This window comes from Balaenoptera musculus, chromosome 10 (genome assembly GCF_009873245.2).
Source record: "Balaenoptera musculus isolate JJ_BM4_2016_0621 chromosome 10, mBalMus1.pri.v3, whole genome shotgun sequence".
Classification (NCBI taxonomy): Eukaryota; Metazoa; Chordata; class Mammalia; order Artiodactyla; family Balaenopteridae; genus Balaenoptera; species Balaenoptera musculus.
Genome location: NC_045794.1, coordinates 52,182,824 through 52,209,782, shown reverse-complemented (window position 1 = coordinate 52,209,782; position 26,959 = coordinate 52,182,824). Strand labels below are relative to the sequence as shown.

The following is a 26,959-nucleotide window of genomic DNA, read 5'->3' as shown; positions in this document are numbered from 1 at the left end:
TGAATCCTATATCAGATTTCACCATCAATCAATCTAAATCTAATATTAGCCCTATCCATACTTTCTATCCTAGTCAGAGGTTGAGGTGTATTAAACCAAACACAACTCTGAAAAATCATGGCCTACTCATCAATCGCCCACATGGGATGAATAACAGCCATCTTATTGTATAACCTAACTATAGCCATCCTAAACCTACTAATCTACATCATAACAACCCTCACTATATTCATACCATTTATTCAAAGCTCAACCACCACCACACTATAACTATCACACATGAAACAAAATACCTGTCACCACAACCCGCACCATACTCACTCTACTCTCAATGGGAGAACTCCCACCCCTATCAGGATTCATGCTTAAATGAATGATCATTCCAGAAATAACAAAAAATAATACCATTATCCTGCCCAAACTCATAGCCATCACAGCACTACTCAACCTATACTTCTACATACGGCTCACATACTCCACAGCACTAACTTTATTCCCCTCTACAAACAACATGAAGATAAAGTGACAATTCAACTCCACAAAACAAACCCCTCTCCTACCCACAGCAATCGTAATTTCCACAATACTACTACCCCTCACACCAATACTCTCAATCCTACTATAGGAGTTTAGGTTAGACCAGACCAAGGGTCTTCAAAGCCCTAAGCAAGTACAATTTACTTAATTCCTGCCTAATAAGGATTGCAAGACTATATCTTACAATTGAATGCAAATCAAACACTTTAATTAAGCTAAATCCTCACTAGATTGCAGGGATACATTTCCCACAAACTTTTAGTTAACAGCTAAATACCCTAATCAACTGGCTTCAATCTACTTCTCCCGCCGCGAGAAAAAAAAGGCGGGAGAAGTCCCGGCAGGGTTGAAGCTGTTTCCTTGAATTTGCAATTCAAAATGGTCATTCACCACAGGACTTGGCAAAAAGAGGGCTCAACCTCTGTCTTTAGATTTACATTCTAATACCTGCTTGGCCATTTTACCTATGTTCATAAATCGCTGATTATTCTCAACCAACCACAAAGACATTGGCACCTTATACTTACTATTTGGCGCCTGAGCCGGAATGGTGGGCACTGGCCTAAGTTTACTAATTCGCGCTGAACTAGGCCAACCAGGCACACTGCTCAGAGACGACCAAATTTATAATGTGATAGTAATAGCCCACGCATTTGTAATAATCTTCTTTATAGTCATACCCATTATAATTGGTGGGTTTGGAAAGTGGCTAGTGCTCCTAATAATTGGGGCACCCGATATAGCTTTCCCCCATAAAATCAAATATAAGTTTCTGACTACTCCCTCCTTCTTTCCTATTACTACTAACATCATCGATAGTCGAAGCCAGTGCAGGTACAGGCTAAACTATGTATCTACCCTTAGCAGGAAACTTAGCACATCCAGGAGCTTCAGTTGACCTTACTATTTTCTGTCTACATTTAGCTGGTGTATCCTCAATTCTCGGGGCTATTAATTTTATCACTACTATTAGCAACATAAAACCACCCGCTATAACCCAATTCCAAACACCACTATTTATATGATCAGTTCTAATCACAGCGGTGATTAGACAAAGATGTCACAAAGAAAGAAAACCAGACAAAGATGTCACAAAGAAAGAAAACTACAGGCCAATATCACTGATGAACACAGATGCAAAAATCATCAGGAAAACACTAGCAAACAGAATCCAACAGCACATTAAAAGGATCATACACCATGATCAAGTGGGGTTTATCCCAGGAATGCAAGGATTCTTCAATATACACAAATCAATGTGATACACCATATTAACAAACACGGATAAAAACAATATGATCATCTCAATAGATGCAGAAAAAGCTTTCAACAAAATTCAACACCCATTTATGATAAAAACCCTCCAGAAAGTAGGCATAGAGGGAACTTACTCAACATAATAAAGGCCATATATGACAAACTCACAGCCAACATAATTCTCAATGGTGGAAAACTGAAACCATTTCCTCTAAGATCGGGAACAAGACAAGGTTGTCCACTCTCACCACTATTATTCAACATAGTTTCGGAAGTTTTAGCCACAGCAATCAGAAAGGCAAAAGAAATAAAAGGAATCCAAATCAGAAAGGAAGAAGTAAAGCTTTCACTGTTTGCAGATGACATGATACTATACATAGAGAATCCTAAAGATGCTACCAGAAAACTACTAGAGCTAATCAATGAATTTGGTAAAGTAGCAGGATACAAAATTAATGCACAGAAATCTCTTGCATTCCTATACACTGATGATGAAAAATCTGAAAGAGAAATTAAGGAAACACTCTCATTTTCCATTGCAACAAAAAGAATAAAATACCTAGGAATAAACCTACCTAAGGAGACAAAAGACCTGTATGCAGAAAACTATAAGACATTGATGAAAGAAATTAAAGATGATATAAACAGATGGAGAGATATACCATGTTCTTGGATTGGAAGAATCAACATTGTGAAAATGACTATACTACGCAAAGCAATCTACAGATTCCATGCAATCCCTATCAAACTACCAATGGCATTTTTCACAGAACTAGAACAAAAAATTTCACAATTTGTATAGCAACACAAAAGACCCTGAATAACCAAAGCAATCTTGAGAAAGTAAAATGGAACTGGAGGAATCAGGCTCCGTGACTTAAGACAATACTACAAAGCTACAGTAATCAAGACAGTATGGTACTGGCACAAAAACAGAAATATAGATCAATGGAACAATAAACCCACGCACATATGATCACCTTATCTTTGATAACGGAGGCAAGAATATACAATGGAGAAAAGACAGCCTCTTCAATAAGTGGTGCTGGGAAAACTGGACAGCTACATGTAAAAGAATGAAATTAGAACACTCCCTAACACCATAAACAAAAATAAACTCGAAATGGATTAAAGACCTAAATGTAAGGCCAGACACTATCAAACTCTTAGAGGAAAACATAGGCAGAACACTCTATGACATAAATCACAGCAAGATCCTTTTTGACCCACCTCCTAGAGAAATGGAAATAAAAACAAAAATAAACAAACGGGACCTAATGAACTTAAAAGCCTTTGAACAGCAAAGGAAACCATAAACAAGACAAAAACACAACCCTCAGAATGGGAGAAAATATTTGCAAATGAATCAACTGACAAAGGATTCATCTCCAAAATATACAAGCAGCTCATGCAGCTCAATATCAAGAAAACAAACAACGCAATCAAAAAATGGGCAGAAGACATAAATAGACATTTCTCCAAGGAAGATATACAGATTGCCAACAGACACATGAAAGGATGCTCAACATCACTAATTAGAGAAACGCAAATCAAACCTACAATGAGGTATCACCTCACACTGGTCAGAATGGCCATCATCAAAAAATCTATAAACAGTAAATGCTGGAGAGGATGTGGAGAAAAGGGAACCCTCTTACACTCTTGGTGGGAACATAAATTGATACAGCCACTATGGAGAACAGTATGGAGGTTCCTTAAAAAACTAAAAATAGAACTACCATATGACCCTGCAATCCCACTACTGGGCATATACCCTGAGAAAACCATAATTCAAAAAGAGTCATGTCATATATACACTACCAAATGTAAAACAGATATCTAGTGGGAAGCAGCCGCATAGCACAGGGAGATCAGCTCGGTGCTTTGTGACCACCTAGAGGGGTGGGATAGGGAGGGTAGGAGGGAGGGAGATGCAAGAGGGAAGAGATATGGGCATATGTGTATATGTATAACTGATTCACTTTGTTATAAAGCAGAAACTAACACACCATTGTAAAGCAGTTATACTCCAATAAAGATGTTAAAAAAAAAAGAGTCATGTACCACAATGTTCATTGCAGCACTATTTACAATAGCCAGGACATGGAAGCAACCTAAGTGTCCATCGACAGATGAATAGATAAAGAAGATGTGGCACATATATACAATGGAATATTACTCAGCCATAAAAAGAAACGAAATTGAGTTATTTGTAGTGAGGTGGATGGACCTAGAGTGTGTCATACAGGGTGAAGTAAGTCAGAAAGAGAAAAACAAAATAGCATATGCTAACTCATATATATGGAATCTAAAAAAAAAAATGGTTCTGAAGAACCTAGGGGCAGGACAGGAATAAAGACACAGAGGTAGAGAATGGACTTGAGGACATGGGTATGGGGAAAGGTAAGTTGGGACGAAGTAAGAGAGTGGCATGGACATATATACACTACCAAATGTAAAACCGATAGCTAGTGGGAAGCAGCCGCATAGCGCAGGGAGATCAGCTCAGTGCTTTGTGTTCACCTAGAGGGGTGGGATAGGGAGGGTGGGAGGGAGACGCAAGAGGGAGGAGAAATGGGAATATATGTATATGTATAGCTGATTCACTTTGTTATAAAGCAGAAACTAAGACACCATTGTAAAGCAATTATACTCTAATAATGATGTTAAAAAATAAAAAATTTTTTTAAATTACAAAATAAAGTCAGAGTCTTCCTCTGCTCTCACTGAAATTGTTAGCCACATCTTCAATCTTCCTCAACCTGGATGGATCGACCAGGGTTACTTGAAATCATACTAAGAGTTACATGGTAAATACTTTTCTGAAAACTATAATAAAAAGAATCAGATCTTTCTCCTTACTGGTCTGAAAAGATATCTCTTTCTCAGTTATAAGTCAAAAGACATGGGTGAACTATCTAAATAGAATATAATATGCTTTTAAAACAATTATGCTGAACACATTTTTTTCTGTGCCAAAATTTAGGAGAAAGCTCTCCTTTTCTGCTATTCCCCTACCCCTTCATTTTTCTCTCCTGAAGAATTCAATCCTAAAGCCATTAGGTGGGGCTGACCAAGATGGGCTTCCACACTGGCAATGGGAGTGGGACAAGAGCTGCAGAGTCCAGAGCAGAGTGTCAGAGTCTAGGTAGGATGAGAGGGCACCACACATGGGGGAAGCTACGTCAGGGTGCCAGAGCCCAAGTGTGGTAAGGAGGGTATCCACATGCAGGGGCAGTCCAGCACAGAATGGCAGAGCCCGTGTGAAATGACGGGCAGCACAGGTGGCCAGAGATAGAGCAGGGGAGGGGGGCATAAAATGTGAGGTGGTAGAGCGTAGATGTGAGAGCCCAAGCAGGGCGAGGAAAGGTCACATGGAGGGGTGACCCAGCAGAAGGTGTGGGAGTCCCAGCAGGGTGTGAGGGTGTGGAGGGGGACCCTATAGAGAAGGAGATGGCGGTGGAGAAGGAAGGTTGGTTATCGTCAAGGAGCTAGATCAAAGAAGCAAATATATTAAAGATAATGGGAGTCAAGTCTCTCATTGTCAGAAAAGGAAACTACAGATATGAAGCTTGTGATGTTGGTGTCGGACTAGAATCAGAGGTATGGACGTGAACTCACGGTTTTCCGTATATAAAGCTAGTCATAGAAATAAAGATTTCTGTGTGTGTGTGTGTGTGTGTGTGTGTGTTGTTGTTGTTGTTGTTCCCCACTGGAGCAGGGAAAATACAAGATGTGCCTAGAGTATCTTATACCAGGAAACGAAAGAACTCAAAGAATGATGAAGACGTGTCAAAAGGGCACAGAAGCCAACTTGAAGGAGGCCCACTGATCACACTGAGGGACAATGAAATTAGAGCTTTTAAAGAAATAATGACAGGGCTTCCCTGGTGGCGCAGTGGTTGAGAATCTGCCTGCTAATGCAGGGGACACGGGTTCGAGCCCTGATCTGGGAAGATCCCACATGCCGCGGAGCAGCTGGGCCCGTGAGCCACAACTGCTGAGCCTGCGCGTCTGGAGCCTGTGCCCCGCAACGGGAGGGGCCGCGATAGTGAAAGGCCCGCGCACTGCGATGAAGAGCGGTCCCCGCACCGCAATGAAGAGTGGCCCCCACTTGCCGCAACTAGAGAAAGCCCTCGCACGAACTGAAGACCCAGCACAGCCAAAAATAAATAAATAAATAAAAATAAAAGTAGCTATAAAATTAAAAAAAAAAAAAAGAAATAATGACAGCAATGCATTATAGCCCGCTAAATAAAGATGACAGAAACCATACACAATTAATAAAAGAATAAATTGAAAGTTTGATGATGAATGGGATAGTTACATAGTTTCAAATTACCCCCCCCCCCAAAATACCCAAAATTATAAGTAACTATATGGTGGAGAAAGCAGGCACACACCACTCTAATCAAGTAATCAAAGTGAACATTACCAGTCATGGCACAAATTAAAATCCTGTGCCCTCTGATAGGCTGCAATGAGCGGAATATAGCCTCGTTTCTGCAATATCACTGCCAAAAATGAATAACCCAAATCTAATGATGAGAAAACAGCAGAGATACTCAGATTGAAGGACAATCTACTAAATAACTGGCCTATTATCTTTTAAAGTGTGAAGGTCAGGAAAGTCAAAGAAAGACTGAAGAACTGCAGCTGAATGAAGGAAAGCAAAGAGGCACAATAACTAAATGCAATGCACGGTTCTGAACTGGATCTTTTCACAGGCAATAAAGGGCATTATGGAGACAGCGGGTGAAACTACAGTGGAGGCCACAGTTCAGATGGTAGTGATGTACCTGCTAATATCCTGAATCTAATGGTTGTACTATGGCTATGTAGGAAAATGTCCTTGCTGTGTGTAATACCCACTGAAGTATTCAGGGATGAGGGCCATCAGGTCGGCATCTTATTCTCAAATAGTTCAGAAAACAATGTTTTTATGCCACAGTTTCAACTTTTCTGTAAGTTTATGGTTGTTTCAAAGAAATTCTCAGTATTTTTTTTTGCGCCAGGGCAAATAGGTCCTATGGTGACAACAAGGCTCTCCTGGAAGCATCAGGGTGTCTCGCTGCTCTATCCACTGTGGGTAAGACAGAACTTCCCAGGGCAGTTCTTTTGGCTTTTCCAAGAACAGCTGGGTCTTTGTACTTGAAGTTAGGCTTTCTCTCCATCATGGAGCCCTCGTCTTGGATGACTTACACTTGTAATCAACATGGTTTCTCCAGGCTTGAAAATCCATCCTATGCTTAAGAGAACTTAGAACACAAAAAGCCAGGCACCTGTCCCTTAGGTTCCCTTGCCAAGGTAGTGCTGACCAGCTGACCTCTATAAACTGTGTGGTTGCAGCAGCTCACTAGTCAGGAGCCAATGCCTCTGAAGGACGACAAATGGTTGGTGCTGGGATACCAGAGGAAAGCCATTCCCTCCTTTTGTTGCATTGAAAAAAATATTTATTAAGTACTTATTATGAGCCAGACATTGTGCTCAAAGCAGGGGATAGAGTGTGAATAAAATCACAATCCCTCACCTCAAGGAGAGTACAACTTGGGTACTTTTTAAAGAAAACATTTTTTACTTGCACTGTAACATATACACAAGAAAGCACACAGATCATAATTGTACCGCTCAGTGAATTTTCATAAACCAAACACACCTGTGTAACCAGAACCCAAATCAAGAAAGAGAACTTTACGAGTGCCCAGAAGTTTCCTTGCTCTTTCCAATCACTACCACTCCTTCCCAGACCCCTAGCCAAGGTTAAGCACTCTCCTGACCTTTAACAAAGCCAAGTTTTTCAGAAAGAAGTTCACTTTTCAAGGAGATTTAAGGGAGGAAAACTAAGTACTGGTTTTTCCAGAGCGGAGCCTCTCCTTTTGGGGAACAATACTAACATTGCACTCCCTGTGCTTTACCAGATTCTGATTCTCCGTAATGCTACAAGTTGCTGATTAATGGGTGGCAATTTGAGTTTTGCCTCGAACGGACCTGGACAATAATTCCCATATGAAAGAGTTTGAGCAGGGTTGCTGAATACAGCTGCCAGCAGGGGCCTCTGCTCCAATCCAGCCGGGCCCCTTTCGCCAGACCAGATGGAATATGGAGGGATACTGCGTGTCCATCTCACACAAAGGCCTAGTGGCAACCCTGAGTGTGCGAGTTGTTTGGGTTGGGAAAGTGAATGGAGAGGCAGAGTGACCTTTATTCACGGATCCACTGGCAAGTCATGGGCTTGCATGAGTCTTAGGCGTCCCAAAAGGAACCTAGCCCCGGCTTCTTTAACAGGAAGCCTGAAGGGATGCCGCCCCAGTTTCCCATGGTGGTGCTGCGCCCGTAGGACTGCTCACTTTTATAGTCAGTAGATCCCACGTCTGTCTCACAGACTAAGTTGACGTGTCCTTTTATTGGTGTAACATAAAGTCCATAGAGCTCAAGAAGAAGTAGGTGCATAGACTCAGCTAGGCCAGTTAAAGCATCTCTAGTTCTTTTTAGAAATTTTGAGCAATTGGATGGCTGTCGAACTCACAACTGTTGAACTCCTCTCATCCTGAGGGCTACCCAGGGGTAAAGTCCATTCCTCACTGTGGCTGTAGTTCCTTCCCTCACCAATTCCTTTCTCATCTCCTCCTCCTTTTCCTCTCATTTTGGCCAGATTCTCCTTTTCACTTTTCTCTTCCTTTCTTTTTCCTTCACTTTATATTATTTTTAAGGGTTCTACTTGGGCCTCATCATCTGCAATTCCTACTAAGAACAGAAAGAAAGGAAGAAGACTTTCCCGCAGAAGAAAGGCAGGGAAGAGAAGCACACGCCTATGGATGGCAATGTTTGTCACAGGTCTTTTTTTTTTTTTTTTTTTAATAAATTTATTTAGTTATTTTTGGCTGCACTGGGTATCCGTTGCTGTGTGCGGGCTTTCTCTAGTTGCGGCGAGCAGGGGCTACTCTTTGTTGCGGTGCACGGGCTTCTCATTGCGGTGGCTTCTCTTGTTGTGGAGCACGGGCTCTAGGCACGTGGGCTTCGGCAGTTGTGGCACGCGGGCTCAGTAGTTGCGGCTCGCGGGCTCTAGAGCACAGGTTCAGTTGTTGTGGCGCACGGGCTTAGTTGCTCTGCAGCATGTGGGATCTTCCTGGGCCAGGGTTCAAACCCGTGTCCTCTGCATTGACAGGTGGATTCTTAACCACTGCGCCACCAGGGAAGTCCCTGTCACGTCTTTAGCAAATAAAAACTAGAGACATATACTGCTATTGTAGGGAAAGAAAATTTTCTCCTCTAATCTCTTAGGGTCTCCAACTGGGTCTAATTAAAGAATTAGAAGGACAAAAGATAGATTAATAGGGAAAAACCATACAAGTTTCAATTTCTTTTTACTTGTACATTGGAGCCCTCACAAGAGAAATGAAGACCCAAAGAAGCAGCCAAAGCCGAACACTTATACATTAAGTTGGACAATTAAGGTGGAGTAAATTGTGAAAATACAACAAGGCAAAGGGGCTTGGGCTAGAGTAATTAATTGCCGAAGAGTGATTAGGAGGATGAGAATGGGCTTAATAGGGTTTGTTTGAACTAATTTCTCCCCATCCCTGGTGATAAGAATGTTTCTTTCCTCCTGAAATACGCAGGACATCTTCCATATGTGAGTTTCATCTCCTGCTTTCAGGAAGAAAAAGGAAGGTCAGAATGCCCTTCTGCTGTTTCTGAAATGCCTTTAACTCAACATTTTGAGTTAAAGGCAAGAGCAGAATATTTGGGGGTGGTATGTTCCGAACTCTTTCACTATATAAGAAATATTTTATATGAAATTTTCCTTTTCAAGAGAATTTTGAGGAGGTTGCCAGAAGGGGTGACTAAGAGACACAAGATAAAGCCATAGAATGTTATATTTGAGGGCATAAAGAACTTAGAGGGTTCTGAAAGGTCATCCAACCCAATGTCTTCATTTTACAGATTAGAAAGCAGGTCCAGAGATGCTATCTGATTTGCCTAAGGTTGCACAAGTAGTGGCAGAAGCCCACATCTGCAGTCTCCCAACTCGGCGCTCTTTCCCTCACGATTGTTCTTGTAAACTGGTAAAACACACAAGAGACTCATCCTAGGTGTCCTGCTTAGTGGCAAGCTCCAGCAAGTTGAGAAAGGAAGAATTACAGCTTTTGCAAAAGCAGCCATCAGAATTATTCCAGCTTCAGAAAGCAGAATACAAAAGAACCCTCTCCCTTACTACCTTTAATCATGGGCAGCACATTTCGTGAGGTTTCCCTAACTTACTTGTTTTGGAAGTGTTGAAACTTTTCTGATGAGTCCAATCTTTTGTCTTCCTGTGGTTTGTTTGAAATTCATTACCCTCTTTCATCCCCTATGATCCCTTTTTCTCCCTCCCGTTCTCCACCCTTCCACTCCAACCCACTCTCATGTCAAATCTGAAGGATCTTAAAGGGAAATATCACAGTCACCAAGGACTTATCATCATCACCAAGATTGATCCCACATGGTGTCTACAAAGATGAGGGGTGAGGCTATATTTCTCATGTACTCTACAGGGATGATGTGGGAACACAATTTCTTTCACTCTTCATTCCCCATCCCTGAGATGAGCTCAGCCTGCTAGAACCAAGAATTTCTACTCTCCTGGCTTCAACAGACCTTCTAAGTCATGCTTTTTCCATTTCTTCAACCGTGTTTCAAGAGCAACAGGATTCAGAGGTTTGAAAAGCTTTAAAAAATACATTTCATCTGATCCCGTGCTGACAGAATTCATGCTCCAATTTATCTTTGAGCTCTTGCCTACTCTTACTAATTCAATTGTTCCTTTTGTGTCTATAAATTATATTTGGATTTTTTTTTCCTTCCTCTAGTTTGTTTAGTTTCCAGGACGGAAGAAATCTCAACTCAGGCTCTAATTACAGCTCCAGTATTAATCTGTCATTTGTTTCCAAGATGTTTGAAGAGGTGTCTCACAGAGTTCTTCCCTTTCGAGCCGGCTTCTCAGTATGTCTGGAGATTTCCAGAAGCGTCTTCCACTAGCCATGCGTTGATGTGGAATCTGAATGTTTTCCCCAAGGTGATGTGCTACAACAGAGGCAGGGTGGCACAGAAGAGTCAGCACAGGAAATTCCGGGCTGGGATGGCACCCAGCCATCCCCTCCAACATTACCCCTATGGCATTGGTTCCTGAAGCAGCTTGTCCTCAGCTACAAAATGGCAACTTAATGATGTTTTGAGTTTGTTTCTTTTAAAGAAAGAAATGACTTACTGTTTGGTTTCTTCCCATGGTCTTTGTTTCTCTGGCTGTGTTTGGAGAAGCCAGGAGAGCCTGGCTAAAAAAAAGAAGATCTGTCTAGCTTGACTAATTGCTTGTCCAGTTAGCCGAGCATTAGGGCTCATGCTAATGACCACACTACTGAAGAGCCAGCCAGCAATGGACATGAAAGAGAAAGGACACATAAAAGCAATTCTGCTCCAGTAAACTGTTTCATGGCATTCAAGGGGAGGAAAGACAAACAAGTCAAAATACAACCTTAAAATGTGCTCAGCAAGAAACAAACTGCCCACTGGGGGCCTTTGGAAATTTGCTCTCATGCAAAGCTCAATTATACAAATTGAAGTACTGAGTTATTGAAAGCCAGGAGGTAGTGGAAGAGAATAGGCACTCTTGCCCTATAGAGTGCAGCTCTGAAAAAGATTTATCACATAGCTGATCGACTTGCCACATGTTGAGGACATAATGTTAATTTTATGAATTCTTTCCCTTTTTTTCCTCACACGCCAAAAAAAGATTGTCATTGTGGTGATGGGAAAATGTCTGTAATAATTTTAACACATGTAAGATTACCCAAGAGGTGTAGCGTACTTTGATGGTTTCAGAATTTCATTAATCTGCCTTCTAGGAATGTGATATTTTACAGATTGTACTTGTACACGGTACAAAGACAGACAGCTAATTCTTAACAGACACTGAAGAGCAATCTTCTTTTTCCAACATGCTCCTCACATTTCTCTAGTTGTTCAAACAGGAAAGTAACTTGTTAGATGCTCAGCTCCTGGCTTCTTATCCAGATCCCCTTCAGAAAACAAGTAATTTCTGCTCAAATAAAGTTTTTATATAAGATGGGATTTGGGGCCAGACATTGTATTAATCAATTAGACAGGACTGACACCTGTTAATTTCTTTTTGTTAGATTTGCTATACAAATATCAATTTCAAAGATATAAAATATAAATCACTGAGTTGAAGTGTCTCTGTGGGGTGGGCCAGGAAAAATCCTGCAATAAATTTCCTAGGATGACCATTTACAGCTATCTCCTTTACCTAAATATTAAATAAGAATGTTGCTCTTTTTTAGGCAAAAACATCTGTTACCACGAGCCCCTGTGCTTTTGAGCTAAGTGCCATGTTAACCTGCTGACTTCTTTATCTCCTGGAATGTAATCTTTGAGTGACTTATGGAATCAAGGCACAATGTTGAATGAGTATCTTCTTGCTCCAGCCGGACTCTTTGAGACTTTGCCAACAGAACAAGCGTGGATCTGAATGGAAACTGGAGATGTTTCGCTATAATTCAGGACTAACTGCAACCCTTGTCTAGAATTTAGAGATACGTAGAACTGCAAAAGAGAATTTAGCCGGTCACCTTGTTACTCTAGGCTCATGCTCAAATAATTCCCACAAATTTCTTTTTTTTTTTAATTTTTTTAAAAACACAGCAACACGGATGGACCTAGAGATTATCATACTAAGTGAAGTAAGCCAGACAGAGAAAGACGAATATCATATGATATTGCTTACATATGGAATCTAAAAAAAAATGATACAAATGAACATATTTACAAAACAGAAATAGACCCACAGACATAGAAAACAAATTTATGGTTACCAAAGGGGAAAGGGTGATGGAAGAGGTATAAATTAGGAAGTTAGGATTAACAGATACACACTAATATATATAAAATAGATAACCAACAAGGACCTACTGTATGGCACAGGAAACTATACTCAATATTTTGTAATAATCAATAAGGTAAAAGAATCTTAAAAGGAATGTATGTATATGGTATGTGTGTATGTGTGTGTCTGTGTGTGTGTGTGTGTGTGTGTAACTGAATGACTGTGCTGTACACCTGAAACTAAAACAATATTGTAAATAAACTATACTTCAATAAAAACATTTTTGTAATTTAAAAAAAAATCAGTAATTATTAAATGCCTCCAGTGCCAGCAAAAAAGAAGTATTAAACACATCTTGGCTGAAGGAGCTAAAAAGTTGATGGTAAAATGAGCTATATAAAATGATTTCAGATGATTACATGATCCTACACCACTTTCATAAGCTCTCTTACTGCAGTCACTACTGTTCCTTCTCCAGGAATGCTGGTCTCCTTGCTGTGTGTCAGTCACACACTTACCTTAGGGCAACCGCTCTTCCCTCTGCCCGCAATGCTTATTCCCCAGGTGCCCAAATGACCAGCTTGGGCACCTCCTTCAAACCGTTGCTCAATCTCACCTTCTGAATAGGGCCTACCCTGACCACTCTATTTAAAATTGCATCCTGCCCTCCAGCCCCACACTCCCGACCCCACTTCCCCTGCCCTTCTTTTTCTTCTTCAGTAACATTTATGAAATTTTAATATACTATATAATTTACTTATTTTCTATGTCTATTGGTTCTCCCCTCATTAGAATGTAAACTTCACAAAGACGGGGGTCTTTGTTTGTTTTGAGCGCTGATGGAGATGTACAAGATTAACCTTGTTTCCATGTCTGCTAACACAGCATCCATTCTACAGCCCATGGATCCAGGAGTAATTTTAACTTTCAAGTCTTATTACTTAAGAAATACATTTCATGAAGCTATAGCTGCCATAGATAGTGATTCCTCTGATGGATCTGGACAAAGTAAATTGAAAACCTTCTGGAAAGGATTCAGCATTCTAGATGCTATTAAGAACATTTGTGATTCATGGGAAGAGGTCAAAATATCAACATGAACAGGAGTTTGGAAGAAGTTGATTCCAACCCTCCTGAATAACTGTGAGGGGTTCAAGACTTCAGTGGTGGAAGTAACTGCAGATATGGTGGAAATAGCAAGAGAACTAGGATTAGAAGTGAAGCCCAAATATGTGACTGAATTGCTGCAATCTCGTAATGAAACTTTCACAGATGAGGAGATGCTTCTTGTGGATGAGCAAAGAAATTGGTTTTTTGGACATGGAATCTACTCCTGGTGAAGATGCTGTGAAGATTACTGAAATGACAACAAAGGATTTGGAATATTGCATAAACTTACTTGATAAAGTAGCAGCAGGGTTTGAGAGGATTGGCTCCAATTTTGAAAGAAGTCCTACTGTGGGTAAAATGCTATCAAATAGCACTGCATGCTACAGAGAAATAGTTCATGACAGGAAGAGTTAATCAATGTGGCAAACTTCATTGTTGTCTTATTTTAAGAAACTGCCACAACCTCCCCAACCTTCAGCAACCACCACCCTGATCAGTCAACAGCTGTAACATCAAGGCAAGACCTTCCACCGGCAAAAAGATTATGACTCACTGAAGGCTCAGGTGATGTTTAGCATTTGTTAGCAATAAAGTATTTTTAACTAAAGTATGTAGATTTTTTTTTTAAGAAATGCTATTGGACACTTAATAGACTACAGTAATGTGTAAACATAACTTTTACATGCACTGCAAAACCAAGACATCATGTGACTCACTTTATTGTCTTATTTTCTTTATTGTGATGGTCTGGAACCAAACCCACAATATCTCCGAGGTATGCCGGTACCAGAAATGAACAAGTGGAATTTGAAATTAAAAATACAATATCATTTACAAAAATGAAATACTTAGGTATAAATCTAACAAAATATGTACAAGATCTATATGCGGAAAAACACAAAACTCTGATGAGTGAAATCAAAGAATTAAATAAATGGAGAGATATGCCATGTTCATGGATAGGAAGGCTCAATATTGTCAAAATGTCAGTTCTTCCCAACTTGATCTATAGATTCAATGCAACCCCAAGGAAAATCCCAGCAAGTGTTTTTTTGTGGATATTGACAAACTGATTTTAAAGTTTATACAGAAGGCAAAAGATCCAGAATAACCAACATAATATTCAAAAAGAACAAAGTTGGAGGACTGACACTACATGACTTCAAGACTTATCATAAAGCTACAGTAATCAAGACAGCATGGCATTAATGGAAGAATAGACAAATAGATCAATGGAACTGAATAAAGAACCCAGAAATAGAACCACATAAATATAGACAACTGATCTTTGACAAAGGGGCAAAGGCAATGCAATAGGCAAAAACAGCCTTTTCAACAAATGGTCCTATAACATCCACGTGCAAAAAAAAAAAAAAAAAAAAAATCTGGACACAGACCTTACACCATTCCAAAAAATTACCTCAGAATGGATCATAGACCTAAATGTAAACCGTAAAACTATAAATCTCCTAAAAGATAACATAGGAGACAACCTAGATAACCTTAGGTATGTTAATGACTTTTTAGATATAACACCAAAGGCATAATTCATGAAAGAAATAATTGTTAAGCTGGACTTCATTAAAATTAAAAACTTCTGCTCTGTGAAACACAATGTTAAGAGAATGAGAAGACAAACCACAAAATAGGAGAAAATATTTGCAAAAGACACATCTGATAAAGGACAGTTATCCAAAATACACAAAGAACTCTTCAAACTCAACAATAAGAAAACAAGCAACCTAATTAAAAATTGGGCCTTAGATCTTAACAGACAGTTCACCAAAGAAGAAAAACAGATGGCAAATAAACCTATGAAAAGATGGTCTACATCATATGTCATCAGAGACATGCAAATTAAAACCACAGTGAGATACCACTAAACATCTTTTAGAAAGGCCAAAATCTGGAACACTGACAACACCAAATGCTGACAAGGATGTGGAACAACAAGAACTCATTCATTGCTGATGGGAATGCAAAGTGGTACAGCCACCTTGGAAGATAGTTTGGTGGTTTCTTACAAAACTAAACATACTCTTACCATACAATTCAGCAATCAATTTACCCAAAGGAGCTGAAAACTTAATGTCCACACAAACACCTACACACAGATGTTTACAGCAGCTTTATTCATAACTGCCAAAACTCAGAAGCAACAAAGATGTCCTTCAGTAGGTGAATGGATAAATAAACTGTAGTATACCCAGAATATACAATGTAATATTATTCAGCGCTAAATAGAAATAAGCTATCAAGCTATGAAAAGACACAGAGGAAACGGAAATGCATATTACTAAGTGAGAGAAGCCAATGTGAAAAGGCTACATACTGTATGACTCCAACTATATGACATTCTAGAAAAGGCAAAACTATGGAAATAGTAAAAAATCAGTGATTGCCAGTGGTTGGCAAGGTGTGGGTGAGGGGGATAAATAGGCAAAGCACAGAGGATTTTTAGGGCAGTGAAAATACTCTGTATGACATTATAATGATGGATACATGTCATCATAATTTGTCCAAACTCACAGAATGTACAACACTAAGAGTGAACCCTACCATAAACTATGGACTTTGGGAGTTTATGATATGTCAGTGTAGATTAACTGATTATAACAAATGTAACATTCAAGTAGGGGATGTTGATAATGGGGGAAATTACATATGCGTAGAGGTAGGGGGTATATGAAAAATCTCTGTACCTTCTCTCAATCTTCCTCTGAACCTAAAACTGCTCTAAAAAATAAAGTCTTAAAAAAATTAAATGTAGCCATTAAAAAAATACTTCCTTAAAAAAATCTCTCCTTACAGATACTTTTTTCTTTACATTTTCCTCACTATATGTGTGTTTGCATATGAAATGTCACCAAGTATGAGAACCACCCCTTCACCTGTATGTGTGGTGAAAGTAATGACTTCCCTTTTGAGTTTTCTTACTTTCTTTGTTATTCTTCATTCATAAAACCCTCATATTTAATTAACAGAATACTTAAGCTTCAGAATATTGAACACAGCTACACCTTATAGGTATATATGTAACAGGGCATTTGGAATAGGCTGTCCTCCTCCTCTAAATATATCTATTTGCGTTCTATTGTAACCTTGCCAACTTTTGTCTGAAACTTGTCTTGGAACAAGAGTTTGGAAAGAGGTCATCAGAAGACTGCCCAAAAGATCAGAGCTTCCAAAAGAAGAAGTCAACAATGGAAAGGGTGTGCTTTCCATCCAGCCCCTTGGACCGAGTTTGAGGCCCAGTGGTTAGGGAGAGAAGAGGGCCAGAAAGTCATGGGGGGCAGTTCAGGAAAAACCTTGTATGACTGTACCTAGCAGAGATGTCTGGGCATCCCAGTGGCAGATGGCAGAACCTGGGACCTTTAGGGACCAAGAGGACTGGAAGCATGGAGCATGCTTGGAGTCAGTCCCTTGACAAGAATATTGTCACCTCCTGATGGCAAGTGAGCATAAAGCTTCTCCAAATAACTTTTTGGGCAGCATATAAGCATCCCTTTGGAAAATTTTTTAAAGTAAATGGTTTGGGGGAAATATGAGTGGGAGCTATGGAGCCAGCAGTCATTTGTATTATATGCATAATCATGTATATATGATAAATAAGCAGCATTTTCTGTACAGCAGAAATAATGAGGGGCTATTTTGATGACAAGGAAAACATTAAAAATTCAATTTCAAGGAAAGGGATGAAGTCATGGAGATTTCCCCAACACACAGCAAACCTGGAACAAGACTTAGAACCCACTTCTGATTTTCTCTCACTCTGCTCCCCATTTGGTGCACTGTCCCACATGTTAGCTTTTGCTGGACACATTTTTCCCCCTGATATCTAGAATGGGCTTTCTCATTACAAACCCCAAAAGAGTATTTCTGGGGATGCTATGAAAAAGAAATTAAAAACATGAGAAGGTACAACCAAGGACATTTGTTGAAGCTTTTTTTAAATGGCAGGAAACTAGCAAACTTGAATATTTACGAAAAAGGGAAAATTTAATACATTAGGGAATACAGTTCAAACTAAAGTCATTAATCTGGGGAAAATATACATGATAAATTAGACGATTACACGTGCAAGTTGCAGAGGAATGTATGTAGTTTTAGTAAAACATAAAACAATAAGAAAAAGTCATCCATAGGGCTACATATATTTGTCTGAGCATAGAGAAAAGCATAAAGAAGAATATACTCCAAGCTATTAACATCATCTCCAGTGGATGGGCATGGGAAAGGTGGAAATTTTTAACTTATCCTTTACATATTTTTGCATTGTTTTACTGGTTTCAATGGGTAAACATTATTTTGGTAATTTTTAAAGTTTTTAAAAATGCATCACTTTATTTAAAACGGAGCCATGATGTTAACTCCTCCAGAGCTTAATTGCCACACGAGGCATCCCCAAAATTCACATATCTCTTTAGAATGTTAACTGCAATTCACACTGCAAATGCATTGCAATACTACCTGCTTGATATGAGAACTGAACATGATGAAAGCTTTCTGTTAAAAAAAGTCCTTTCGGAAAATTGCCACTACTGTTGAAAGAGTTTGAAATACAACAAGAGAAACACGACTGATTAGTCTTACTGTGTCTGTGCATTTGCTTCCTGGGTATATTGGGATTTAGTTTTCCAATTAGGAACTGGATTTTGATTTTGTTTCTTTTAATAATAACTTTTATAGGAAATAAGTAAGAGTAAGTCTGGGGCAAGCTGATATTTCAAGGTTAAGGGGAAAATCCCAGCCATTCAGTGTCAAAGCTATGGGTCAAATAGCAATGACTGGCAGTCATGTTTTTGGCAAGAATTTCTTGAGCACTTCTAGTATGTCAGGCACTGTGCTTGAATCTGATAATACAGAGGAATAAAGATACATCCTTTGCCTTTAAGAGCTCATAATTGAGTGTAAGAGACAGTCAAGTCCTTTACTTGTCCTTGGTCAGCTCCCTTTCTCACGCTCATTGGCAACCATTCCAAATCTCCACCAATCCAACTTCCTCAAGTTCTTTTCATTCAACTCCATCCTTCCTCCCCCTCAGCAAATAAACTTACTTTATACTTAACCAAAGAAAATGAGTGATCAGGGATTTAATTCCCTAAACATCTCACCCCACAATCTACAAGCTTCTCATCCAGTCTCAGAGATGAAGTCTCTTTCCTCATGTTAAAGGCCAGCCTGCTTCTTATCCTTCCATGACCTGCCACCCTCTTCCCTATATATTCAATTTATCCTTCTCTATTAGCTCCTTCTCTTTAGCCTATAGGTAGGTTCAAGTTTCTTCCAACCTAAAATTATCCAACTTAAATCTTAGATTTTCCTCTACTTTTTACCTTATTTTTTTCTTCCCTCTATATTAATTATTTTTTAACATCTTTATTGGAGTATAATTGCTTTACAATGATGTGTTAGTTTCTGCTTTATAACAAAGTGAATCAGCTATACATATACATATATCCCCATATCCCCTCCCTCTTGCGTCTCCCTCCCACCCTCCCTATCCCACCCCTCTAGGTGGTCACAAAGCACCAAGCTGATCTCCCTGTGCTATGCAACCGCTGCCCACTAGCTATCTATTTTACATTCGGTAGTACATATAAGTCCATGCCACTCTCTCACTTCATCCCAGCTTACCCTTCCCTCTCCCCGTGAACTCAAGTCCATTCTCTACGTCTGAGTCTTTATTCCTGTCCTGCCCCTAGGTTCTTCAGAACCATAAGCTAGTTTAGGTCGCAGTAACAAACAACCCCCAAAATTCAGTGACCTAATATAAATATGCAAAAAGCTAACTGCTTACTAATGCTACATAGGCTTCATTTACATGTCCATTGCAGCACACTCACTCAGGACACAGGCTGATGGAGGCTCTGCCATCTGGAACATCAGTAGTCACCCTGGAACGAGGCTAGAGAGTCATGCACCAGTTCCTAAATGTTTCCATTCTATTCATACTTCACTAAGCGAGATGAAGTCACATGGCCCCAATTTAAAGAAGAGGAATCTAAATTTCAAAGAGGTCAAATGACTTGCTCACAATCACATTCTTAGTATGGGCAGAACTATTTCTCAAACCAGATAGCCCAAATCCAATATACTTTCTACCAATATTACAGTGAAAAAATTCAATTATTTAACTACTTGTCTTATTGCCTAAATCACAGATTTGAGTATTTAGAATGATGTAACACTTTTGCCTTAGCCTGAGTGAACCAGGTATGAATATAAGGTGCCAACTGATAATAGTAGATTAAAAATGTTCTTTTCGGAATCCTCCTACACTGTTGGTGGGAATGTTTATTGGTGCAGCCACTATGCAGAACAGTATGGAGGTTCCTCAAAAAACTAAAAATAGAGTTGCCATATGATCCAGCAATTCCACTCCTGGGCATATATCCAGACAAATCTCTAATTTGAAAAGATATATGCACCCCTGTGTTCATAGCAGCACTATTTACAATAGCCAAGACATGGAAACAACCTTGATGTCCATCAACAGGTGAATGGATAAAGAAGATGTGGTACATATATACAAAGGAATACTACTCAGCCATACAAAATAATGAAATAATGCCATTTGCAGCAACATGGACGGACCTAGAGATTATCATACAAAGTGAAGCAAGTCAGAAAGAGAAGGACAAATACTATATGATATCACTTACATGTGGAATCTAAAATATGACACAAATGAACTTATCCATGAAACAGAAACTCACAAATATAGAGAACAGACTTGTGGTTGCCAAGGGGGAAGGGGGGTGGGGAAGATGGATTGGGAGTTTGGGACTAGCAGATGCAAACTACGATATATAGAATGGATAAAAATCAAGGTCCTACTGTATAGCACAGGGAATTCAATATCCTGTAATAAACCATAATGGAAAAGAATATGAAAAAGAATATATATATACATATGTGTATATATATATATATATATATATCTGAATCACTTTGTTGTACACTTGAAACTAACATAACATTGTAAATCAACTATACTTCAAGAAAATAAAATTTTTAAATGTTCTTTTCCATTACAGCTCCACACATGTGCTTCAATCTTGACCTAAAGAATGAGGATGAAGTTGCTTCTATTTTAGAGTCTATTTTTGGTCTAGCCCATCTATGACTACATCTTAGCAGTGCTAAGGGTAATAGAGGTGATCGTGGAAGTCTCCTTAATCAAGTATTCTTGCTCTATAAATGTTTGGAGAAGGAAGAAAGGGAGGAAGAAAGTGAAAAACAGAGGAAGAAAAGGAGGGAGGGAGGGAGGGAGAAAGTTGAAGGAAAGAAAGAAGGGAGGGAAAGAAAGATAGGTTTTATCTAAATCACTGAGATTTTAGAGGACAAAATGTCATCACTTATAAATAGCCAAAATTACAACTCACAAACTTGAATTAAGAGATTCATTAGTATGCACAGTTAACCTATAATATTTTAAAAGAGGGGTAAGAATAAAGAAAAACTAACAAAAAGTAGCTTATTCATTCGTTTCTCAACAGTAAGTTGAGAAAAGAATAAGTAGCATTTGGCAACATGGAAATCGATGGTGATCTTGATGAAAGCAGCTTTGGCAGAATGGTGGAAGTGGAAGCTGGATTGAAGTAAACTGAAGGAAGAATGTTAAGGAAGGACAGCGTGCCTAACAGTTCAAAATCCCATATGAGTAGTATGTTCAGGAGCAAGGAAAACAGTCTGGCCATGTTGGTGAGGTCTTTGTTTGGTTTTTGGTGTGTGTCTGGTGTGTGTGTGTGTGTGTGTGTGTGTGTGTGTGTGTTGTTTTCTTGTGGGGTTTTTGGTGTTAAAGATGCCTTAGAGTCACCATCTGGTCCAACAGTAACAGGAAGTTATGTTCAGGTTTGTCTACTGAGCAACTGAATACAGCCTCTTATGTAACCTATATCCTATCCTTCTTTCCTAGAAGTTTTTCTGGAAAAATCCAAATTTTCTGGAAATTTGTTTTGGTTCAAACATGAAAAACAATGTGGAATCGGTATAGCAACTATTCTCTGCATCTGTAAACCACTAACAAAAGGCACTTTATTTCTAAGGCAGGGTGGGGAGCAGTGCTCCAACTTTCTCATTTGGAGACCATCAATTTTGGCCCTTTCAGTTCTGCCTTTTATTAAATTTACTGAGTTAAAAGTTTCTGGTTGGTTGATTTCCAAGAGACCAGATACCAGTTGGTAAGCTACAACTTTCATGTCAAATCAGTTTCTTTTTTCCAGTAAGTTTCACTAGTAAAGATACCAAGGAAACTAAATACCTGGAAATGCAGGGAAGTTCTTTCCCTCTGCTGAATTACCTTTTCCTTTTGCCTAACTTAGGCTTCTTTTTCTAACCTAGGCTGGTCAGAGCTCAGTCTTTTATGTGAACCCATAAGAAGTTCATAAACCTGATAAGCAGTCCAAAATATGTTCTTTCTAGAAAATATAAAAATAGACAAACACTGAGTCAGCAGTGGTGAAATTAAGCAAGATGGGTATCACAGAACTGTTTTCTAAGCAATATTGGATTTCTCTGAACTCTCATTCAGGGTTTTTGATCTATAGAACAAAGCAGAATGTACCCAGACAATTCAAGATTTTAGCCAATGATAATTTGTTTAATCCTGTTGGGAAATAAAAGTAAACTGCAACTGCCAGTTTCCATACTTACTGTTGATACAATAGGAACCCATTACCAGATAGAGACAAGGATGATTGAATTTAAGAAAAAGTCACATGTAGAGAATGGACTTGAGGACCCAAGGGGGGAAGGGGAAGCTGGGACGAAGTGAGAGAGTAGCATTGACATACATACACTACCAAATGTAAAATGGATGGCTAGTGGGAAGCTGCTGAATAGCACAGGGAGATCAGCTCGGTGCTTTGTGACCACCTAGAGGGGTGGGATAGGGAGGGTGGGAGAGAGATGCAAGAGGGAGGAAATATGGGGATATATGTATATGTATAGCTGATTCACTTTGTTATAAAGCAGAAACTAACACACCATTGTAAAGCAATTATACTCCAATAAAGATGTTAAGAAAAATTATGCTATGGGAGACCATTTGACTCCAAGTCAAGATATGTTAGAAATCTATGCTTTAAAGTACCACCCCTACTTTAATCACATAGCAATGATAGATAAAATATAAAAAGAGAAAATAGAGACAGCCTAACCTCAAACCGAAGTTTATCATTTTGTGAACCACAGACAGGACAGAAATACAAACCAGAAAATATTGTGAAGCTGTAGATAGTCTGGGACCTGAGCCAGATTCACTGTTCAAACCTAGGGACTTAAGTAGGTTTTCCTGCCCTTAAGAAGGCTGAAAATGCTTCAACTGACTACTTCCTGAGGCTACGTGTTACTTATGCCCACTTCTCTATGATGGGAGGAGAATGCAGATATAACCCCCAGTCCCAGGACCAACTTGTCCACATGCTTGGTGATAGGATTTACTCTCTCTTTAATATCACCACAGGTCTGGAGCCCAAACCAAGACCTGGTTCTGTGTTAAGGATCCCTAGAGTACTGTATGGAGTCAACCACGAAATGTCTACTCAGGGTGAGGTGAGCCCAGAGAGAGAAAGAGAGCAAAATCAAGGAATAAAAAGAAAACTCCAATTCAAGATGAGCCTATATAACAAAATTCCAAAACATATGAGGAAAACTAAGAAAAATAGTCATAAAATCTACAATCGAGAGATTAAAAAAAAATCAACCCAAGCAAAATAATACTGAACTATATAAAAACAACTTTAATATAAGTGTGTTTACGGTCCTCAGAGAGACAAAAGAAGCCATAATAGCTATAAAAAGAACAAAAAATTATGAAGCATAAACAGCCAGAAATGAAATCAGAACAGTTGGATTAGAAAAAGAACAATTAGAAATAAAATGAAAGATATAGTCATTGAAATAAGACATCCATTAGATGACATAAATTCTGGGCTGGACAAGATGAAGAGAGAAATATAAATTGGGAAATAGTACTGAGATATTTATACAGAGAACAAAAAGAGAAATAAATATTAAAAGTGATACAGAGAGGTGCAGATTGAGAGGTATAAATTTATATCCAATAAGAATTTTAGGACCAGTATATCAAGCAAACAACAAATATTTATTGAGCACCGTTATATGCCAGACACTGTTCCAGGCACTTGGATACATCAATGAGCAAAACTGGGGGGGAAAAAAATCCTTGCCCTCATGGAGTATACTTTCTAGCAGGGGAAGAAGGACAAACAAACGGTGTATCAGGATCCCTCCAGAAAACAGACTACACACTCAAAAGGAGTGAATGCACATAGTTCAATGACTTTCCTGATAAAGGACCCCAAGGCTAGCAACAGGAGGAAGCCGTTACCAGAGGATTGAAAAGAGCAAAGCACAGCATGGCAGAGAGGTGAGAATTCAGAACTTGCCACACACTTAGAAAAAGTTATATCCATGGTAATAAGTAGTCATCAGAACCACTTTTAAACCAGTTCAAATGATCATCAAAAACACACTTCAGTGAACATACTTTTGCAAGCCAACTACTGTCAGGCCTTCATTCTGAAAGTCAGCCGAACAGGGACAGACTCACTCAGTAAACACGCCTCTAAGAGTCAACCAATCAACAACAGACTTGTGAGTAACAAATTCTACAGGTGAAGCCAACCAACTGAAGCCTCTGAAAGTCTGCTGATCCCTCAACTCCTTGCTTCTCCAAAAGCAAAGGGACACTGTGCTGACCAGTCTAGTCTCCTTTGACAGAAGAATCTGGGGACATACACACCCTGAACTCTCTCTTTTCCCCACATCCAATCTTTTGACTGAGCCTCCCGTGGCTGAACTCAACTAGAAGCCAGAGAGCAAGGAAGATTGTTGATACCACCCACAGATGTCACCTTCTCAGGGTGCAGAGCAGGGTGGAAAAGGGTAAAGAGTGGATCTGAAGGAGCAAAGGACATTTCTGGCACAATAACAAACAAGTAAATTATATCATGTTAGAAGGTAACAGAACAGAAAAAGTGGGTTATGAGTATTGGGGAAGGGAGAGAGGAAAGATTGAAGTTTTAAATAGAGTTTTCAGGGTAGGTTTCATTAAGAAAGTCACATTTGAGCAAAGACTAGAGAGGAAAGTGTATTAGCCACTTATATTTGGAGGAAGAGTAGTCCAGGCAATAGGAACAGTTTTGGACAAAGGTTCTAAAGCAAGAGTATGCCTGGCTTGCTCAAAACCAGTGTGGCTGGAGTAGCATGAGAGAGGGAGAGAGGAGGAGGAAATGAGGTAAGATACAGAATTGGGAACCAAATCATGTAGGTCCTCACAGGCCATTGAAAGGATTTGGGCTTTGTATTAGTTTGCTGGGGCTGTGATAACAAAGTACCACACACTAGGTGGCTTAAACAACAGAAATTTATTGTCTCACAGTTCTGGAGGCTGGAAGTCTGACATCAAGGTGTTGGTACGGTTGGTTTCTTCTGAGGCCTCTCTCCTTGGCTTGCAGATGCTGTCTTATTGCTGTGTGTTCACATAGCCATCCTTCAGTCTTCGTGTTATCTGTGTCCTCATCTCCTCTTCTTATAAGGGCACTAGTCATATTGGATTAGGGCCCACCCATAGCATCTCATTTTACTTAAATTACCTCTTTAAAGACTTTATCTCCAAATACAGACACACTTTGTGGTGCTGGGGGTTAGGACTTCAACATATGAATTTGGGGGACATAATTCAGCCCATACCAGGCTTTTACTCTGAATACTGGGAGCCACTGGATGGTTTTGAACAGATGAGTGGCATAATTTGATTTATGTTTTAAATGTCCACTTTGGCAGCTGTTTGAAACAGGCTAAAGTGGAATGAGGATAAGACTAGAAACAAGGAGACTGGTTAGGAGGATACTTCAATAATTCAGGTAGAAAGTGGTGGTGACTAGGTCCAGAGTGGTAGCAGTAGAGGAGAGGAAAAGAGTCAGATTCAGGATATATTTCTAAGGTAATCAATGGGATTTCCTGGTGATTAGGACGTGGAATGTGAGAGAAAGAGTGACATCAAGGATGATGCCATGGCTTTTGGCCTGAGATTGGAAGAATGGAACTGCTACAACTGACACTGGAAGGCTACAAGAGGAATAGTCTTGTGGGGAGATATATGAGTTTAAGTCGAGGCATATAAGGTTTAAGATGCTTACTAGACATTCAGGAAGATATGCCAATAAGCTGTTGAATATATAAATCTGGAGTTCAGGAAGGAGGTCTGGGTTGGAGATATAAATGTGAGAGTCACCAGAACATAAGTGATATTTAAAGCCATGAGACTAGACGAGATCAGCAATGGAATGACTGTAGAAGGGAGAAGAGACCAAGGGTTGAGCCCTTTGTCACTCCAACATGATGGGTTAGAAGAAAAGGAGGGACCTGCAAAGAAAACTGAAAAGCAGCAGCCAGTGAAGAACAAAGGAGATGAAGAGAGTGTTGGGCCCTTGGAACCAAGTGAAGAAAGTTCATCATGGAAAAGAAGTAGCCACTGTGTCAAATGCTACTGAAAGTCAGTGTTCAGATCATTATTAATCTAAGACCATTTGAAATTGTCCCATGGCTCTTGAACATTCTGTTCTGTTTATTCACTTGTTTTTCTCTGTGTTTCAATCGGAGTGATTGCTATTGGTCTATCTTCAAGTTCACTTATTTTTTCCTCAGCTGTTTTGAGTTTATGGATGAGCCTGTCAAAGGAATTCTTCACCTCTGTTCCTGTTTTCCATTTATCCACCGATTCTTTTCCTTTTGTTTCCATCTCTATGCTGAATGTAGCCACCTTTTCATGCATGTTGTCTACCTTTTCCATCAGAGCCCTTAACATATTAATCATAGCTATTTAGAGCCCCTGTCTGATGGTCCCAACATCTGTGTCACATATGAGTCTGGTTCTGTTAAATGCTTTGCCCCCTGACTCTGTGTCTGTTTTCTTGCTTCTTTGTCTGCCTTGTAACTGTTTGTTGAAAGCCAAACTTCTTGTGTATAGGTCAGCAGACACTAAGGCTACTAGTTTGTGTGTCTACATATGGGCATGCATTTCCTTCTGCAAGGTCTTTAGTGTGGAGGAGCTGAATCAATCTAGTCAGGATTTGAGCTGAGTTTGTGATTTGTTGTTATAGTTACCTTGAGTGCACCAACAGCTTTAAATTACTCTAACATTAC

The 26,959-nt window shown here is 39.5% G+C and overlaps 1 long non-coding RNA gene across 1 annotated transcript; it reads right to left on the bottom strand.

Annotated features, from left to right (window-relative positions):
* Window positions 1–26,959, bottom strand: LOC118902021. The gene is made up of 4 exons (XR_005021502.1): window positions 26,949–26,959; window positions 24,578–24,584; window positions 16,338–16,348; window positions 1–161 (listed from the first exon to the last, which is right to left on the bottom strand). It is a non-coding gene; the product is annotated as an uncharacterized LOC118902021 (long non-coding RNA).